Below are 22,371 nucleotides of genomic sequence, written 5' to 3'. Positions count from 1 at the left end.
TAAGGATGAACAATTGTAATCTAGGGAGTCATACTAAAATTTGTGACCATTCTGTTTTGAGCTTGTATGTGTGCTCAAAGCCGTTTTGCCCCAGTGACTTATATACATGTGTGGTGTTTGTCTGCTGAATGGAGTTGTCAGACTAATTGTGTTTCGCAATATCGAAACACTTAAAATTATTTTCCTGTATAGATTTTATAGTTGAACTTTTCTCCACATACTTTCTGATCCGTTGTTAACGTATGATCAGGCATTGGTGTGTGCGTCATTCATGGACGGCCGGTTTCGTGACAGAAGTTATAATTCTTGTTGATGTTTCTTTGTCTGTTTACCTAGAAAATCATGATATAAAAATGTCTTTTATAAATATATATTTACGACATTTTCCGGCGTGGATCGGAAATGTTTACTCACGTAATTGCTTGGAAGAATTCTGCGCGCCTCAATGATCGGCCATTGAACAATGCATTATCTTCTGCTGCGTGAGACATCAATCTTATTCTTGTTAAAGGAAATTGTTTACTTCTTAAACAACTAATTACAATTTTTGATTTATCAGTTTAAAAATTAAATGGTTTCCAACATGAAAGTTCGAGTCAAAAAATGTGATAAATATTTAATGACGATGTTCCTGGACTTATCGCCCGTTTCCTTAACTTCCGTTATATTTAGAAACGATGGTAAACTATTTTAAATAACAAGATTTTGCTTTTAACGAACTGAATTTATAAGGTTCAAACACAATACATGTGTACACGCACTGAGAAACATTCTCTTTACAAAGGAATGCACCTGTCATTTTATACTAAAATTTTGTTTTACGTTAATGTAGATCATGTACATTAACATATAAATCTACAAACTGCAAGCAACATTTCAAGATTTTCTCGTTTGACCAAGATATGTCGTTTTATATTGTTGTTTACGACCGAAATATGCTGCAAATATTTGATTATTTCCGATGACATCAGATGGACTCATAATTGCGTTATGAGATGCATCGTTTTTCTGCAATAGTTTTCATAAATCTTTGAAACTATAAAATGAAATGACCAGCGACTTCCGAACCTTCCAGTTGGTACAGTTAAGCAGTTTTATTGTTGATAAGACCATTTGCACTATTTAAAAACAAAATTTCTGATTAAGAAAACAACGGAGATCATTCGGAGTTTCGTTTATAAAATTTGGTTGATTGGTTGTTGTAGCTTTACGTCAAGTGACAAATATTTTATGAATGTTTAGGACGAAAACACAAATATACAATAGAGAGGTGATGTAATAAAGAACGTCTCGGATGAAGGTCGGAGAAATTTAAGAAAGCTACTGGATAATGAGCTAGGGTATATTGGATAGGGAGATGAATTTAGCATTGAACCAGGCCATGGTACATCTACCGACCCACCAAAGAGTTGTGACAACCTTTAAGAACGGTTCTTAACGTGCAGCGTTTAGAAATGAGAACAGTTAATAATATGTATAATGTTTAGATAATTATAATACAACACACTCACTTATTTACTTTTCTCTTTCAAATCTTTGCGTAGTTTATGAGTAGGAGAAATGATAAAAAAAAAACCCAATCCTCTAAAATATTTTGATTATTTCACAAGTAATTAGTTAAGAGAGAGGAATGAAGGGTAAATACGGGATTTCCCCTTAATTCTGTATTATATTATTCTGATTCTATATATGAATAGCCGTAAATAGAATCTCATTTTTGATTGACGTCATTTAATCTTTGTACGTGATTAAATTCGACACACACATATTCCAATATCGACCCTGTTAAATGTCCACACATATGTTGTTTATTTACCCGTTATTCTCGTACACACTCGTTTTGTTTAAAATTCCTTAGTGCCAAGGATTTCAATACATTGAACCTCATGCTGTTCGGATTTTCAAAATTCAACAGCTAAAAGTAAGTATTTTAAGAAATGTTTTTGGAATAACATATTTATCATGACAGCTTATAGGAAAACATCATTGATACAAACTTTACCATTAATAGAAAAATATATTTCACAAACTAGACACAAGATTATGTATTGATTTAGTCTATAGAAAAAAAACCTTATAACTATGCGAATCTGCCTTCATATTATAATTTCAAATTCTAATTCCAATGTGTTTTGCCATATAATTTAAAACTTTAAACAATAAGTTTGTGACAAATTACAAAACATGTAGCCACTCACAGATATGACCCTCAGGTTATTTTCTTTCAATTCAACTCTTTAGAAATGAAAATATAGACATACTCATATTGGTATTTTCTGTAAAATTTTTTGAAAATGGATAGTTTTTATATAATAATTTGGACTATTTTTTTTGAAAACATTCACCTAGTGAAATATTCTATTGATTTGTTTAGCAACAGCAAACGTTCTTAAATCTGACCCATCGATCCATTTCAATGGAGGCATTTAATACAATTGTTTTCAACTTGGTGTATCACTTTTAAAAGACACTCCGAACATTTAGGTCAATATGATCTACTGGTTTTATTGAAAGTGACCTTGTTATGTTTGATCAGTATTGCATTGACTTCGAAAGTTCCGAGTTCTCCTTACAAAAATGTGTCACTCTGAAACAGAATTAGAACAACCTTGCATTATTCCCCTTTGCAAGTCAATGTATGTTTGATACTCTAAATAAGAAATACACGATAACATGAAAAACCTTGTCAAGTAAAATAAAATCAAAGTTAAACAAAGATTTGTCGATTTCTTATCTATGATCATCTATATTTTAAATAGACACAACTGTTAAAGATATAAATTGTGTATTTCCTTCTTTCTCACACACAACTTGTCGTCTAGAATGACCCTATAATTTACCAAACCGAATCTGGTCAGTTGTCAGTCTCAAATAGAAATTGGTTCTCAGAAGTCTTTGTCAATGACTCCCCGATTTCGAAGCTTGTTATTCAGGGGTTATGGTTGTTTAGCTATAATTAGACTTGGATTCCCATTTGAATTGGTTCCCATCTTTTCATGAAAAGACCATGTTATAGCTCACTTTAAAAATCAGATACAGGATGTGTTTTGCTAATTTTTATAGACTTTACAGTGACCTCCTGTTGTTTACATTATCCTCCTTTGGTCTGTGGTGTAGATCATACTTGTCTTATGTCAATCATATCTAGTCAAATCTCCTTACTTTGATATGAACATGCTGTGTGATGCGGAAGCAACATACATTTCTAAATGAAAGGAATTAAACCATTAGAAAAAGTTGAAGGCTATGTGTCAGTCTCTACAACTGACTGTTGCTTTCTGTTTCTGAACACTCAATAGGTATGTCATCATGTCTGTCAACCGTTACATAACAATGGGAAAAAACAAAATTAAACAACCATTCAAGATATCAAGCTGACAATTTTGTACGCCAGACGCTCGTTTCTTCTCGTCAGTGATGCTGGATAGATAGATAAAATGTTAAACAGCGAGATAAAGTATCAAGTCGAAGGGCAGTTAGGGTCAACAATTGAGTAACTGTACCATCCTGTCTTAATTTATTAATCGATTGCTAGCTGCTAAAGTTACTAGTTCACGAAAAGCTAAGAACGACAAAATGTGATTTTTTTATGTCGAAGAGACATCGGACAAAGCGATGAATTCAGCACATTATTTCTTGTCACCATTTCCTGTCAGTATGCTGACTTTTGTCCTTTGTTGTCATTCTGATAATAGGGATCTGGGTAGAGGTCCTTCATTTCTTTTTAAACCATTTTATCTCTTTTCTTCGTTTTCTTTTGACCCTTCTTTCCATGTTTTATATTTCAGCACCCCATTATTCTATATTCTTTATATTTGTTACCTGTTTTTTTAATTCTTAAATCTTAAACCTGTACTCTTTGTCCATTACTCTCTATTCTGTAAATCTCATACACGGAGAAGATTCCACGTGCTCAAAACAGCAAACAGAAATGACAACGTCATTGATTTGAGCCAGACGAAAATTAAACTCAAGACCTCCTACTCTTTGACCAAACACAGTTTTTGTTAATTTCAGTTATGAATAATCTTTTATGAATATATAAACACTTTATACGAAAACAAATCTTCCTTTAACTGCTGTTTCTTTTCAAGAGACATTTCACATTGAAAGCAAACCAAAAGTTTTACCTTATTTGATGCCTACAGTTATACCATTGTAAGCATAGTCAATGACAATGGTGTAAACAGAAACAAAACGTAAGAATGTTCGTCAAAACAAAATAGTATCCTTCTCCAGTTTACCATGATTAAAAAAAATCCTCCGAACCATATGAAGTTCACAACAGAGGAACGGAAGTTTTATTAGTATAACGTTGGACAAAAGTTCTAGCTTTCTATTGTTTTTTATTTGTAATTTCATTTTTTTTAATACACTGGAGGCTGTCTGGGTTTACATTCGTAGCACAATGGCTGTTATTTTGGGTTTCATTCATGATCTACAACAATGTTTTCCGAACGAGACAAAGGTGGGCGTGTTTTTTTACAGGGAAAGGAAGTTATTCGCCATTTTTCTTTTGATTGACGGAACCTATTTTGACATAAACAAGAGATGTGGGATACAAGTTCATTGTTACTTAGGTTATTTAACGTTCTTTTTTATGGAGCACTCATCATTGATTTAGTATACATAGTTGGTTCTAAAAACAGTGTTGTACACCACATCCATTTTGATACATTTTTGTAATTTAAGAAAAGAGTTCAACTTATACAGTTCAAGTAGACATGATATGACTGAACTTTTATAAATTATTATTTGAATGGAGAGTGGTCATTGGCACTCGCACTACATCTTCCTATATCTTACTAATTCCGTTCACTTCCCGGAATTTCAAATTTCTAAGTCAAGTCGTTCCATTTCTATACTTAGAATTCTGATAATCAGAAACTGTCGCTGGGTTTGATACATCCACGAGGGTGTAGACTAGACTGATTTATTGTAATATATTATAGGTGCTGGGTTTGATACATCCATGAGGGTGTAGACTAGACTATGATTTTATTGTAATAGATTATAGGTGCTGGGTTTGATACATTCATGAGGGTGTAAATTAGACTATGATTTCATTGTAATAGATTACAGGTGCTGGGTTTGATACATCCATGAGGGTGTAGACTAGACTATGATTTTATTGTAATAGATTATAGGTGCTGGGTTTGATACATCCATGAGGGTGTAGATTGGACTATGATTTTATTGTAATAGATTACTAGTATAGGTGCTGGGTTTGATACATCCATGAGGGTGTAGATTGGACTATGATTTTATTGTAATAGATTATAGGTGCTGGGTTTGATACATCCATGAGGGTGTAGATTGGACTATGATTTTATTGTAATAGATTATAGGTGCTGGGTTTGATCAATAGGGATGACAATATTCGGGAATGTGGGTAACTCTTTTGTTGTATCCTTCAAATGAAAGGTTCTTCAAGTCAAATACTCAGTTTTTAGAAGGCTATAAGGTTATAGAATGGAGGTTTACATGTGGTTTCATATTTTATTTATAAATAATAATAAATAAGCTTTATATAGAATCGGCAAGGTATACAAACATAGACAAACATAAGCTCTAATGAGCTTTTAACCGACATAATCATAATAATTATCTATATGCACAAGAACATAATTATAATACTTACGTAAAACAAATGATATTATTTTGTCATTCCAGTGGCAACGGCAGATGGTCATTTGATAGACTATAAAACCCGGATAAAGGAAATGTCAGAGACAATTATCAATTCTCTCCATTTAGCCGACATATTAGATGACATGGTGTCGTACTGTGCCTTGACCGTCGACGACAGAGCCTTTATTGATGCTCAGCCTACCCTTGCCAGGAAGAACAGAATGTTCTTAGAAGTGATACTTAGTCGAGGAGACATAGCATGCGAAGTATTCGTAGATTTACTAAGAGAAAACAGCCATTATAGCAACCTCCTAGAACAAATTGACCGACATGTTATGGCGTATGATGAATTTGATAGTTCACCTATGAATTTACCAGAAGGTTAGAATTTATTGATATAAACAGGGGTGTGGAAATATTTTTTGTGAGCACTTGTCCCCGGGCAAGTGAAACCTAAAATTTTACTTGTCCGGAAAAAATATTGCTTGCCCTGATGATCCCAATAAATATTGAAGTATTTCTTGTAAGCTAATATATGATTCTTACTTAGCACTGTTGTGCATCACAAACAAATGAAATCTATTTGTTTATATGTGTAAAAAATTAGGAAAGTAGGAAATGGGTTAACATCACTGGGACAGACACCTAACAGCAAACCAACCAATGAAATGACATGTAAAGGGCAATTTTGAAGCAGTTTTTGAATAAAAATTGTAGCCAATAGGTACATATACTAAATTTGAGGACAGTGATAGAAGAAATGTAAACCAAATAATAGAGAAACTATTGATTTTGTGGTGTTCTCTCAACTGACACACTTGTTTTTTTTTTTTTTTTTCTTGATTATTTATTATTGTCTTGATGGGCAATTAAAGCGTCCGGGGACTCCCTTTTATTTTCCACTTTGGCAACAAATAATGTTGACCTTTCATCTATAAATAAGACTTCATCTATAATTAAGACAAAAACTTAATTTATTTTCTGAGTTTTCATAGATAGCCAGGGGCAATCTGATATCCACGATGTCTGAAATTCTCGCTTCCGTTTTTTTTAATACTCTGTGTTCTCCATTTGCATTTAAGGTTTTCTACTCGACTCATGACTCTTATTGTCTTGCTTGCCCACCTTTTTATTAAGTATTTATCAATCTTAATATTTTATACAAAATTTAAAGAAATGACAGTTCCGGTAAATGATGGATAAAACCTAATCGACGATCCCGGGTCAATGGACAAAGGCAATGCAATGTTACGCGACTCGGGTTCGCATATTTATTTTTATTTATTTTGGTAATCGATCTATTGCCGGTATCATGTAATATTTATCGTCATGAACATTGGCTTCTATTTCATAAATTAAACATCTTTATACGCTTTGAAATTAATTTTATGTTTTTGTTGGATTTGAACTTTTGTCTTGTATATTTTTTTACTTGTCAACGGACAACCAAGACAAAAATAATTACTTGTCCGGTTGTTTAAATGTACGAGTCGGGCGAGTCGGGCATAGCATTTCCACACCCCTGATAAAGCATTCTTTTACACAGTATATAGTACTTTTGTTGTTGCTCTTGAAAAGTTTTCAAGAATAGAAAAGTTCGAACCCCAATAATGAAGATTATAATCAAACCTTATCATATAATTAGCATTGCTATGATACATGTAGTTTTTGCGTGTTTGTAATAAGCGGAAGTAAAGTAGCCATAAATTCACACCAGGCTGATAATCCATATTAACCCTTATGTGACGTCACGTGGTCGGGCTAACAGCCTAGTCGTATATCATATGGGCAGTATATTATGATAAAAAGATCAATATCATTTATACGTCCATTTGAATATCGACCCGGGTACGGCACGGGTATCATGCCGGGACGCATATCATTTCTCGACTAACATCTCGGGCTGATGGGGGTCTTGTGTCGGTTATGGAAAAGAACATACTTATTTTAATCAGTTTTTAAACTTAACCTTTGAGTTAGAAACAACTATATTCAGAATATTTCAACATTAATACAGTGAAATGCAGTGAAGTTTAGCATTTGATAGTTCATTGATAACATTCTGGCGTATCATAAACAAACAACTTGTAACGTCTCATTTCATTGGCCGAAAGATTCAAATACAAAAACAATGTAGTCAGTGTGCACGTGAATAGACATAGGTGACCGACAATGGAATGTACTATGTTACTACGAACGTAAAAACAAGGATTTGTTTAATTTACAAACCTTTGGTCAAAAGAATTAAATAAATCTTTTGTTAACTTCAAATAGTGGGGTCGAAATATTATACTGATATTTTGTATTCAGTAATATTCTAAGTTCTTTATGCATGCAGCAACTCAATTATCGTGTACCGCATAATGACAAATATAAGGATAAAATAAAATGCATGTGTGGCTGCCGCTTTTATACAAAATTAATGAATATATGAACCACTCTTAATTTCTTTCATACTGACGATAGGTTATAATCCTAACAATGTCGTAGTCACTTATAAGTATCTCATAATACTGATCCATTACAATAATTAATGATGGGTTGCACTGACATTCCTCTTTTATTATTTTCATGCTATAAAACATACACACAGTAGCTAAGCGTACCATAAACGGAGGAAATTGTCCCCCATAATAGAAACAAAATAACTTTAATCGTATCATTTGTGCACCTGAATGAATTCAGTGAAGGCATGTTGTTGTAATAAATTGAAAAGTTACATCGGCGAAGATTATTCAGTTCTTTTGCATGTGTTGAACAAAATAATAAATTAATACTTGTGAGAAATATCGTAGTTTACAAGGAACAATTCTCGTTTGAATTATTTTACATTGTCATTTCGGGGCCTTTTATGGCTGACTTTGCGGTATGGGCTTTGCTCATTATTGAAAGCCATACGGTGATTTATTATAGTTGTTAATTTCTGTGTTATTTTGTTCTCTTGTGGAGAGTTGTCTCATTGACAATCATACCACATCTTCTTTTATATATGTATTTATAGTATACAAGGTATTATCCCGCAATTAAGATTTGTCCACTTTTTAAGAACACATCTGTAAAAAACGGACGCCCACCGGACAGAAGGGGTCAGAAGGGCAATCATACCACATCTTCTTTTTTAAATATAAATGTACTGTTTTCGATTTTAAATGGATGAACATTTATTTTTTAATTTTATACTGTAAGAATAGAGCTGCATAAGATTGTTGAACTATTCGCTAAAGTACATGTAGTATGTATTCGTATTTAAAATGAAATACAAAACGAAACCTGTATGATAAACTGATAAACAAAATATCAAGAAATTAAGGATGACTAAATGCATGTACAAGAAGAAAATCACCTTTTTATCAAAACATTTTATGAATAAACACTTTTTTTTTAAAACTGATTGTTTCTATTTTACTTGTACATATTTACAATTATTATATACAATTTACGTTCGTTTTTCAACTGAGAATAGCAAAACCTCATGAAGTATATCGTTGGAGTTTATAGACTACATTTAATTCCCCTGTGCCATGGTTTGCCATCTGCGTTTTTTTTTTTAACAAAGCATGGTTGGTTACATATTATGAATTTACTTACAATTTCGGTTTTTTTTTCTCAAGTAAACGGAATCAGAAAAAAAATCACTATCCTGTGTCGAATACCTAAAACTTGTCAAAGAATATGAAAAGTGTTTGTTGAAAAGTACGGTTTCATTTTTCAAGTACAACGCTAATTCATCGAGTCCATTGAGTGAAAGAAAAGGCAGGATGAGCAACTTATGGGGGGGGGGGGAGGGGGGAGGGGGAGTCAATGAAAAAAAATTGTGAATTGAGTTTTTTTTATAGTTTTTCATTGAACTTGTGATGTCGTCCCTTGATCCAGAGGACACATTTGAATTAAATATTTCGATGTGGAAACTGTTAAGATTTTAAAGTTTAAGATTTTACTATCAATTGCAGAAAATTATAAAACCAATGAATTTCACATGCACATTTATAAAAGCTAGAATTGTGATTGCTTAATCAAGAACACAATCATGTACGCAAATACGACGATGGAAGCTTAAAACGACCTTGACCAGCTACGTGAATATTGATCAGTCCATTCAACGTTATAGTACGTGTGTTCTATTTTCGCAGGTGTGAGGTCGAAGGTTTGAATTGACCAATGAAAACGATCGTTCCTTAAAGAGTTAATCTAATAAAGTTTGTTTGACTGATTACGTCGCAATACCTTTCGCTAAGCTTTACCGCATATGAGTGTATATAAGATTTTGCTTGTTCTGCTAAGAATTTTTTGTTTTTTTGTTTATTTTAATGAACTTATTTGACAATATACACGTTTAGTCCCAAGCGTATCTGATGACAGTTATACTACAAACTCGTGTTGTGTACACTTCTAGTTATTTGGTTTGTTGATATCGTGCTATGCTTTCTTATAAAGAAAGAAAACGACTAATTTTAAGAACTTATATCTTTACAGAGTCAAACTTAGAAAATCTGGTACCCGAATATAAGGTCAGGCTTCAAAAAAACTATAAAAAGATTGCCAGTGTGAAGTTCCATTGCATGTTTGATTTTCTTCTGGCAAAAGACGTACTCAGTTTCACAGATTATGACGACATCCGGTCTGAAGCAACATTAACAGAACAAAACCGAAAACTAGTTGACATACTGATGTTGAAGGATGAAATGGCTTATCAACAGTTCGTAGACACATTAAGACTAGGAGATAAATGTCTCAGCATTGCTGAAGACATTGAAACAACTGTTGTCACCAGGGAAGAACGAAAGCGACTTGCTGAACAGTTTTCAGGTAAGGAGACATTGTTGAAGATCTATACTTGCTTACATCTGTGTCATTTAAACTTTGGTGGATAGTTGTCGGATTGGAATCATACCTCATCTCCATATTTCTATATTTTGAAATAATTTCGCATCTTCTTTATCTGATTGGTTTTCACATCAACGAATATTTATCAGCTAATTATATGTAACCTGTGTTTTTTGCGGTTTTTTATATGACGTTAGATCAAAACTGAATTTCCGGGAATCCCTACGCAAAAACGGGTTATCAAATTTGTGTCAGTATTTTTTATAATTTTATATAATTCAAAGTATATTGGAGTTTAGTATGGCGTTCATTATCACTGAACTAGTATATATATATGTTAAGGGGCTAGCTGAAGGACGCCTCCCGGTGCGGGAATTTCTCGCTGCATTGAAGACCTGTTGGTGACCTTCTGCTTTTGTCTCTTTTATGGTCGGGTTGTTGTCTCTTTGACACATTCGCCATTTCCATTCTCAATTTTATTGAATATATTTGATAAATATGTTATTTTTTTCCAGATAAAACAGAACAACAAATGGTAAATCTGTCGAAGCAAGTTGAAAAATTGTCGTCCGAAAACCAAAGATTGAGGTCACAGGTGGAAATCATGAGAGATCCAATTCCTTCAAGCATGAGAGGTATACTCGAAATTGGGTTGTATTTGGTGGCTCTCATATTATTTTACTTTCAATGTTGATATTCTTTTCTTTTCAATAACTGAACAGTCGCAGCCTATCTTCAGCTTAAAGTAAAACTGAACTCGCTTTAATACGGATTCAAACGAGGTTTATTTTTTGCTCTTATTCTCTCCTTTCTTTACATTAATCTTTATTCAGGAAACCCCATTTGGCCCCTCCTTATTGTTTCCCATGTTTACACTACGATAAGAAGGAGTATTTTTTTGCTATTTTAAAACTTGAATTTATTTCAGTTTTTCAATTAATAAACACTTAGTACGTATTTCTTTGAACTAATATATGTAGACAGTGCACGGGCTATATTTTGTATCAAATATCATATTATTCTAAACTCAGGCTTCCGACTTATGAAGAAGACATGTTAGAACATTTAACAATTTTTTATATTGCAGAAACTGTCACGTTTTGCTTCTTTATAATTCAACAATCAATTAATTCCTATTTTAGAACACTTTAAAGAATGTATCACAGATTGGGAACTAGAAGAAGAGCGTTATTGTGTCACCAGAGCTACAAATCACGTGCAACAGCTTGTAGAAGCAGTCAACTGTATTGTCGTAACTGGAAGTTCAGGCAATGGCAAATCTGCACTTATTCATCACGTAGCACTTCAAATGCACAAACAAAGAAAATATGAAATAATACCCTTTGTGGTAGATCTGTCAGACATTATTCGATACAGTGACCCGAGAAAGCACCAGGTTTTTGTTATAGATGACATTTGTGGAAAAGTTACCGTAAATGTGCAGACTGTTGATTGGTGGTACACACATCTTGGCCAAATAGAAAAAATCTTAGCTAAAGGAACGATCAAACTGTTGGCTTCCTGCCGTTTACAAATTTACAACGACCCACAATTTCGAAGACTCAAGCAACTCTTTAATAATGAATGCAATCTATTGTCAACCGATTTCTCAGTTCTTCAGAAAGAACGACTTTTAATCGCAGACAAGTACTTCCCAAAAAGTACTGTCAATTACATCAAAGACTTAATTGAAACGTACGACTTTTTCCCTTTGCTTTGTAAACTTTACCATAGACGACCAACTGTAGACGCACGAATGTTTTTTACAAAACCAATCGACGGTATTCGGGAAGACCTTAAAGTCATACAACAATTTAATAAGCTTCAATATTGTGCCATTGTGATGGTTATCATATTCAATAACCGGTTTAAATTTGAGTGGTTAAAACCAAGATCAAGTTCACAAGAAGTTAGTTTAGTTATTTCAGACATTTGCAGAGAGTGCATTGTAGATCTAAGGACTCAATCTAATAGGAAAGAATTCAAAGAACACCTGGATTCGCTTTTGAAAACTTACATAAAAAAGTCCGACAACTCTTACCGAATGATACATGACAAAATATATGATATTGGTGCTGTCGTCTGCGGACAACATTTATCAGAATGCTTCATTACTCACGCAGACAGTACATTTATTGGTGACCGATTTCGATTCGAGTCGATAAAAGAAGATAAATTTGACGATCTAGAAGATTACTCGTCTGACGAAGACACAATCGAAGATCAAAACGGTAAAGCAGTTACGTCTGATGAAAATGTAATATTTATCTCTTCCGACGAAGAAGAAACATATTTCGATAGACTGATAGAAGATTTAAAGAGGGGCATAACATACAGTGCTTTTCATAATCAACAACTACATTATAATATTTATCGCTCAAAATTCATAGCTTATTTTAAAACCAGACAAAGTGTTGTTGAAAAACTCCTCAGACAAATTGAAGAGCAAGGACAAGAACTATCAGCACGAAATTACAAGGAAAATGATTACAGGAGTATTCGATTACCATTGATTGAATCTGTATTTGAAGGACACGTAGACATCGTAGAAATGCTTTTAGATTTTCAATGTGACATTAACCTTTGTGACAAATTTGGGCGTTCAGCTTTACACGTGGCGGCCATGTTGGGCTATTCCCCAGTTGCCAAACTCCTCATCGATAGAGGTGCAGACACGTCTCTAAGTACTTGTATGGGACATTCCGCTTTATTTGCAGCATGTGACGGCGGACATTACGAAATAGTAAAAACTTTATTGACTCAAAATGTTGACTCTTCAAAGTGTGATATGTCTGGTCGAACGCCATTGTATATTGTGTGCCAAGAGGGTCACTTAAGGATACTGAAGCTACTTCTCACAAGAAAAGATGTTGGATTTCTTTGCGATAATGCTGGTCGATCTCCATTCTTTGTTGCATGCAAAGCCGGTCATTCAGAAATAGCAAAAACATTACTCGAGTCATCATTCGATGTATATAAGTGTTCAAACAATGGATTTTCGGCACTGCACATTGCATGTCAACAGGGACACACAAGTGTAGTCAAACAGCTACTTGCAAAAAACTTTGAGATTCACCAGTGTGAACATAATCTGCGTTCGCCCTTACATCTTGCGTGTGAAGGGGGCCATACGAACGTTGTTAAGCTGTTGTTGCAACAAAAAGCTTCAATTTTCAAATGTGATAGAAGTGGACGTTCTCCGTTGTATACTGCATGTGAAGGCGGTCATGCATCGGTGGTTAGAATGCTTCTCGACAATAATGCCGACATTACACAGTGCGACCCCATTGGAAGATCTCCATTATATACAGCTTGTGCATGGGGACATGCAGAGGTGGTCGATATTTTGCTTAAGAGAAAAAGAAACGCTGATGTTTTACATGACGTCAAAGGTTACTCAGCATTGCATATAGCTTGTTATACAGGTCATATTGCTCCTGTGATGCTTTTGCTGAAACATGACTTCCCAATTTCACAAGAAGATAAATCTGGCCAGACGCCATTACTTTTAGCATGCAAAGCGGGACACACAGATATCGTTAAATTTTTACTTGACAAAAACGCTGACGCTAACATACGTGACAATAATGGCCGTTCAGCATTATACGTAGCTTCAAGAGAAGGACACTTAGAAATAGTTCACATACTTTTAGAGTATAAGGCGGATCCTGATATTCCGGATAATGATGGTATGCTTCCATGGCAAATGGCTTGGAAAGGACGACACACTGAAATTGTCAAATCTTTAACAGAAAATAATCCCGCCATTTCAATTGATTCCCGCCATTTCAATTGACATGTATTCTGCGCCATTAGCAAACGTTATAGTTTCCTGTCATTGAAACAAAGACTTCAACTTTACAAAATTCCAATTGATAAAAAATAAACATTCATAAGCATCAATGAAAATAAATGTGCAAGTGATTTTTTTATAGTATAAATGATTAATTGGAGGAACATGCAGGGTATCTACAAATTTTAAACTAAAAAAAATAATTTAGAAAATGAACATGAGCAAATATAAAAACATCAAATATCACGAAGGGAAAAAAATAACAGCAACAGTTCAATTTATCAAATACAAAAACATAGTTGGCCAGACAACACAACGTAAACTTAACTGCCAGTGGTTGCAACAGTATACTTTGATGAAAAAAAATTAAAAGTACCATACAAAAACGAAGACAGTTTTAATTATCAGTGTGTCTGAAATACGAAAAATCCAAATATATTAACAAATATAACCCTTGGGGTAAAAATGATTATGTTTTAACTAGTGTCATTGAACTCTTACACTATTTTATTTTATGGTTATATTTTTATTTGTATCTGTAAACAGAGTTTGAGTAAAACATTAACAAACTATAGGCATCAAGTTAAGAAGTACGAAGCCATATTGATATAAATTCAAATATTAATAGAAAGGTAAATAAGGAATCATTTAAAAACTACATGCACAAATTTATCAATCTATGTACTGTTACACACAAAATATGCACTAAAAGATATTTGGTATTATCAAGACAGGTGTCGGATGAAGATAAAAAAATTAAACCAACCACCTACAGCAAAATACATTAAGTGTATAGGTAAAGGTAATGCCTATGACTAGCTTGTTTGCTTAGCTGAATCGTGAAGTCATTATTAGGTAAGGTATAATACCCTCCTTTGAGTGTAGACTAGTCCGACAGCTAACTAATCTGGCTTTTTGTAGGACTAGACAAGACTACTCCGAAAGGAAGGTAGTACACCTTATCTGACAACTTCACTGTCCAGCTAGCAAGCAAGCTAGTCAAATATATTACCGTTACCTACACACTCAATGCATTTTGCTCGAAACGTTTCGTGGCACTTCATTCCAAAAAAAGGCGAAAAATACCAGAGGGACAGTAAAACTCATAGATTGAAAACAAACTGACAACGTCATGTCTAAAAATAAAAAGACAAACAGACAATAATAGTTCACAAGACACCACATAGAAAACTAAAGACTAAGTAACACGAACCCCACCAAAAAAAAACCCCGGGGTGATCTCATATGCTCTAGAACGGTAATCAGATCCTGCTCCACATGTGGCACCCGTCGTGTTACTTATGTTATTACAAATTCGGTAAACAGTCTAATTCTGTAGGTCACATTCGTGAAAAGGGAAGGATATTGTAGTTACGACATAAGGAACATATCCAATATCATCTGTTTAACGGTTATTCCACAACGGTCAACCAACTCGTGATGGCGTCCGTAAAATTTACGAAGGGATGATTTCAAATTCACCATATGGAACTCTTGGTTTAATAGCTTCATTGTGAGCAGCCACCCTCAATCAAGGAAATCATTATAGGAAATACAAGCCTGGGAATATCGTATCATTTGAGAGATATATATTCCGTATGCAGGCGCTGCTAGAATGTTGGAAGTTGTCATGCTATTTCGTATTATCAAAATTTTACAAAAAACCTCCCATGTTTACATGTTCAATTTTAGATGTTGGACAGACATACCAGAATTTCAAGCAAGTTATAACTTTTGTTAATTTCATTGCAAAAGTTAAACGTCGAAAAATTGTATACATATAAATACTGGTAAATGAAAATAATTTTATAAGCATCTATCATTTGTCAAAAGAATGTCATTTTAGCAGGACCAGTAGATATAGAGCCGGACCAGTATGTTTTTCCTTCCACTGGTCCAGCTGGCCAGTACGTAAAAAAGCATAAATTCGACCCCTGTTCACGTATGTGCAATTAATTCTATACTAATATTTATCTCAAGGGGTTTATTAATCTTGTATTTTGTAATTAGGAACACTAGTAGCAAGAATTAAGTCTGAAACGGTCATTTGGTCTAATCAAGTCTTATTGCATTCTGTCTTATACATTGTACTTTCGTTTTGGTCAATTTCATTCTAAAACACACCGGTTTTTTAATACAAAGGAAAGATGGCCTTCGCTAAATTTACTAGTTCTATTTGTTGGATCTTTTATTTTTCAAGACTAATTGTTGTTGTTACATGCTGTAAATCTTTGATGCTATATTATTTTAAAATATTTTATAAGAAGTTAGTAATGAGGCTCTCTGGTGTTTCTAAATTTTTGTTCTGTCTTAATATTATATACACCATATGGTTGATTAATCGTTGAATTCTATAAACATTTTCATTTTCAACACATGGGAAATAGCCTCTAGGAACATTCGAAAATGGAATTAAGAGCCTTGTTCCCATGTTTAAACACATAAGGACATAGACTCTCTGTTCATGCGAAACGGGATGGTGTTCTCTCATTTTCATATTTAATTTATATTTTTCAAATATTATTTCTAGACATCTTTTTGTAATAACATTTCATTTATCTTGTTTTATCTTATAAATGAAAATATACTTGTGTTAAATTCGAACAAATTTACGACATCTACAATCATAAACAAAACAATAATGATTTATGTTTTGGTAGACTTCCTCCTGACTTAGATGTAAGGTTTCTAAGTAAGCAAATATAGATTCCCTGTTTAAATTGCTTACATTTCTTCCAATGACGCAAATGTGTTCGAGTACTTCTTGTGCCCCCGCTTTATTATGTTTAGACATGTACGTATACAGCTCTTAAATGTGTTCAAATATGAGTAATACATGTAAATTCGCCAAGATATCATATCAAAAGGTTGCTTTCGTGTCTTTTATATAGATGTTAAGTACTTATACTTAATTTTGTTAGATTAAGATGCTTCAATTATACGCATGAAATGCTCTGCATTTATTTTTTTGAAAACATCAATTATCAATATGACATAAACACTTCAGCGTGCAATTTATAGCCAATACCGTTGCTTCTGTCCCGCCATTGACATACATAAAGGCAACAGTGGTATACCGCTGCTCGAAATTCATAAATCGATTGAGATAAAACTAATCCATGTTACAAACTAAAACATAGGGAAACACACAAACTATAAGAGGAAAACAACGGAAGAATAGAAACACTGAAGTGCAACAAAAGCACTCACCAACGCAACATACATAGAAAGGAACTATATTTGATAACAACTGCCACATTTGTGACTTCTATGTACTTAACGTACAGCGTTGGTGATAATACGGCGTTTTGCTTTGCAGTTTGCCTTTATTGCATTTTTTCGAATTTTCGGAATTGATAACTATATAAATGTATAATATATCAAAATGTGCGTAATTAAAAGTAGAAATGGAATATGCCTTAAAATTATTTCTTTTTTTCATTTTGTAACTCGAATTATCCCTAATAACACTGATTTTGCGCGTGTGGACAAGTAACACAGCAACATATGACCAGCGTTGATTTGAAGCTATTCGTGTCATTGTTTAAACTTATAAAAAAAAACAATGTATCATAATTCCTAGAAAGAGCAGTCTTTGGGGTTAATGATGTATGTTTAATTTATTTATGATGTCATCGTTAACTGGACGCGTCTGACCAGGACGAAAAGTTTACTTTGTTTTGTGGCCAAGCCGAAAATAGTAAAAAATATGGATAGAGAAGACGTTATAAGAGTGATATTAAAAAGTATTTCAAATAGATTATTCCGAAAATAATATATCATTTTATTCCGTTTATGACAAGGTAAAAAAAATAAAAAAAATTGTTGCCACATTTCAAAAGATAGTGGCAGAATTTACGATTATTTGAAATTTTTATTTCCGTCACAAAACCCAAATCTCTCATTTTATAAATAGCTCTTCAAAATTCGAGCAAATGCTGCAGACCCTAATTACAATTTACATATCCACCCTTCCTGTGCCAAAATTATACAATAAATGTAAAACTTTCTATGTATTCCTTTAGCAAATATTGTTTAAATTATGTCCTAAATTGTTCATTTTATTAAATCCGTTGAAATGTCACACTCGCCGTTTTTTGACGTTTCAGCTTATTTGTTGACAGTAGTTACAGTAGGCATTTGCAGTCTTTTCTACGATCTGAAATTTATTTAAACGCGAAAAGATGTTTTTTAAGTGTATGAAAAAAAATATGTAGAAGTTTCAAGGGAAAATTTAAAAAAGAAAATAAACACGATCGTTTTGTTTGTGTCTAGTCAAAATGTCACAAAACGCCGTTTTTTACATTTTTGTTACGAGTATGATAAGTCATAGAAAACAGTCTTGGAGGGGAAAAAAATTAAATCTATAATAGCACAAAAAATACTATAAAACATGAAAAGGAGTAGGTCCGGTAATGGCCGATTTTGGCCTCAAATTTCAGTTTCATCTAACGAAATATTTTGGACACTTTTTAAAAACTTAAGTGTCTATTTCAATTGATTCAATTAGTTTATGTGAAAGATTTTAACTGATTAAGTCATTAAAAAATGCTCCGATTTAAGCTTAAATATGAAAAATGTATCAAATATGCACAAAATCGTCACTTTTCATATGGTTTTTGTTAAAAATGAAAGTGGCCGCATCCGTGTTCATCCTCAACCTTTATATATATATATGTTATGTATTATCATCAAATACAACTTACATTTCAATATTATGAATGAACACGAATGCGGCCACTTTCATTTTAGACGAAAACTGTCTAAAAGTTAACTAAAATGCTAAAATTGTGAAGATTTCAGTAGTTTAGCATGACTTAATGATGTTAGTACCTGATATATGTGCATTGTATTGTCAAAATCTGGCCATATTTGTGTAGCAAAATCATTCTACTTTCCATTAAATAACTCAAAGATTACATTTTCATAATTTTGTAAAACTGCTCTATTTTGGGGCCAAAAAGGGGTCTTATTGAACCTACTTCTTTATATTTCAGGGATTTATTTGAGCCCATTTTTGACTACATGTCGAAAGTATTAACGACACAGTCAGCGACTATTTTTGTCTAGTCATAATGTCACATCGTGCATTTTTACACGTTATGACGTAAATTGATATGTAGTGCCTTTAAACGTCGCAAATATCTCATGCAAAATTCCATAACTTTTTTTGTAATTTTTTTTGGGATAAAATATCTCAACAGATTTTTTATAGAATCTAATTAAAACTAATTACTGTATCCGTTTACCTGTTCTTAGTTGAGATTGAATTTTCTTTTGTTTATGCAGTTGACAAATTTGATTAAATTAATTTTTTTTGTAGTGAATTTTGAATTTGCTTTCAACAAATGATATTATCATTTGTTGAAAGCAAATTCAAAATTCACTACAACCCTTTAAAACAGGTGATGAAATAAACTCTTCAATTTATAAAAAAAATATTCAGAAACTATCAAAAGCAGATAAAAGAAAGCAGAAGAAAAGACCGTGCGTGGTTTAAAAAATATCCTGTTACAATCAAAAGAAAGATAAATTATATCTTTGCTCCAAGGTGATACCATATTAATAAATATTATATCTCTGTTTATACAATGCATGAAAAATAACGTCAAATTAACGTTACCAAAACTAACACCAACACCGGAGGACTTTTTAGTAAAAATGGGGGACTGAACCTGATGTTATTGCTAGCCAGACTTCCCGCTTATATGACAATGTTAAAATACCGTTAAAATGACAATATTTATTTACATGACATATAAACGTGCAAAGTTTTATTTAGAGGATAGTTTAAATACATACATAGATAATGGAATATAAGTAAACTATACATGGAAAACAAACTGACCAAACAAAACATTGATTGATTTTAACGCTGGAAATTTCTGTCGTTTGACAGCTATCATCGAGGCATTTACTTCTCTGGCTTTAGTATTACTTTCTTTATATATGTATTGTGCTGAATGTATTTTCATGTAATATTAAGTTCAAAAACTTCTACATTGTCTGGCATATAAACATGAATATGTGATAAAGTAGAAGTTCTGTGTGTGGTCTGTGTTTTTAGCAGTGAGATCAATGTTCACGCAAACTCTATAAGTATTTTCATTTTCAACTTTCGGTAAAACAAAATCGGTGGCATTACTGTCAACCCCGAAGTTGTGAATTCGAACCTCTCATCCCCCGCTTGTTAAAACGTTTGCTAGAATTTAGATCTTAACCCTCTAACTGCGGGAAGGACATATGTGTCCTCCCCTGGCTTACTGCGGGAAGGACATATATGTCCTTTGAGTAAAAAAAAACGATTATTTTTTCCCTTTCGTAATATTTCTGAAAAAACACCTATTCCTTCAATTATTGAATACATTTTATATATTTTCAGTTGGAAAGCAAGTCCTTGGAAACGTCCGTTGTCGTCAAGCTTTATCAGCAACAATAGCAGGGGGAATTAATTAGGTGGCGCTACAGTCGTCCGTAACGTCAAAAAGTCCGCCAAATCAATCGGCTAAAAGATTGACGTTTAAAGTATTTTTTGCAACTTGTCATGCTTTTATTACAATTAAATTTTAAAATTTGTAGGTTTTGTGACCAATATAATTTCTTTACGACATACAAACATGACAAAAAATAGCTTTTTATTGCTATTCCTTTATCCTGTCAGTTCTAAAAAAAAAATAGCCATCTTTTTTGTTCGCCAAAAAAATCGATTTTTCCTAATTTGACGTTTGCGTATCCAAATACAGAAAAGAACGGTTATAATCTTAAATGAAACCGGGAAACCTATTTCAAATTTATACACTGTTTTGAAGCCATCATTTTTTACTTTTATACATCAATTTTAGTGACCACCAGCCATGTCAATTTTTATCTGGTTTTAGCTACGTTTCTACTTCAAAACAGTAAAGTTTAGCTTCTTTTCATTGTACCTGTTTCAAAGTGCTCTAAAATACTGATTTTATTAAAGACATGAATGAAATTTTGATTAAAAGTTGTGGATTTTCACAATTCCATACGATACTTGTATTTTAAAGTAACCGTTAAAACCCCTTTTGATCCCCTACACAAATTGACGGTGACATTGTTTTCTTTTTTCAACGTACGTCATGTAACGTTTATAACAAAATATGTGTCAGGGTCATGTGCATAGTAAAAATTTACACATTGGAAAAGTGAAACAACAAACAAAGGTCTTCTTTATTGCGTTTAAAGCTAATTAAGCGTCTTGGAAAATTCTGACAGATCTGACAAACTATTGATAGCCTACTTTATGGATGGACAAAAGCACAAAAATAGCAACAGAAAATGCATTGCAAAGAAAATTCTGTAGGAAAAAAAACATGTCATATGAAAAAAGAAAATGAAGGTCAGTTAATAAAATCTTGCTTATATTATTATCTCTTTACTTAGTAAGCTATATTTCCATTCTCAATTTTATAGTAATAAGAGCAAAAACTAGCTTATCAAGCCAAGTCAGCTAAACAATGTGTTCTTACAAAATTGAATTTATTCAAATGGCAAATTCTTGTCAAATTTAAGCATCTTTGTTCATTATTGAAGTAAAATGCACAAAATTTGTCCCACCAGTTTCATTTCATTTCCTATTACTAGTATCCAGGTAAAGTATATACAATACTTTGTTTATAAATATGTAATTATTTAAAGAAGCTGATACAGCAACCTTTTCAAGAGAAGAAGCCCCATTTTTTCCAAAAAGTTTACTTTCATAATCTATAAAATACCCTGAGAAATAAGACAAAGGGCTACTGTGCAAGCTAATCTAATAGTTTAATTTTACAATAATAATGATTCTGAAATTCAAAATTGTGTCACTTTCACTTATAACTTAAAGCATATATTTTTTTTACAGAATTTCTGTCAATATTTTTGGTATAAAACTTATAAATCCCTTTTTTGTATTTTACTGTTCAGCTAAGAAACATAGGTTTGAGTTTAAAGGCTCTCTTAATTTGAAGAAATTTGTTGAGACTCTTGGTCACACTTTATAGAATATAAAATATATATGATCAGTACTATTTATTTAATAATTATATCAATTTTCAGAAAGATTATTGAAATTGTATAAACCATGTTTTATTGCATTAAATATAATCAGAAGTGTTTAA

At 32.8% G+C, this 22,371-nt stretch overlaps 1 long non-coding RNA gene across 1 annotated transcript; it reads left to right on the top strand.

Moving 5' to 3' along the window:
* Positions 1 to 1,765: 1,765 nt before the first annotated feature.
* LOC143063030 (uncharacterized) lies at positions 1,766 to 14,380 on the top strand. The gene is made up of 5 exons (XR_012974923.1): positions 1,766 to 1,921; positions 5,674 to 6,012; positions 10,105 to 10,437; positions 10,971 to 11,090; positions 11,598 to 14,380. It is a non-coding gene; the product is annotated as an uncharacterized LOC143063030 (long non-coding RNA).
* The last annotated feature ends 7,991 nt before the right edge of the window (positions 14,381 to 22,371 follow it).

Source organism: Mytilus galloprovincialis, chromosome 2 (assembly GCF_965363235.1).
Source record: "Mytilus galloprovincialis chromosome 2, xbMytGall1.hap1.1, whole genome shotgun sequence".
Classification (NCBI taxonomy): Eukaryota; Metazoa; Mollusca; class Bivalvia; order Mytilida; family Mytilidae; genus Mytilus; species Mytilus galloprovincialis.
This window is presented reverse-complemented; position numbering and strand designations above follow the sequence as displayed.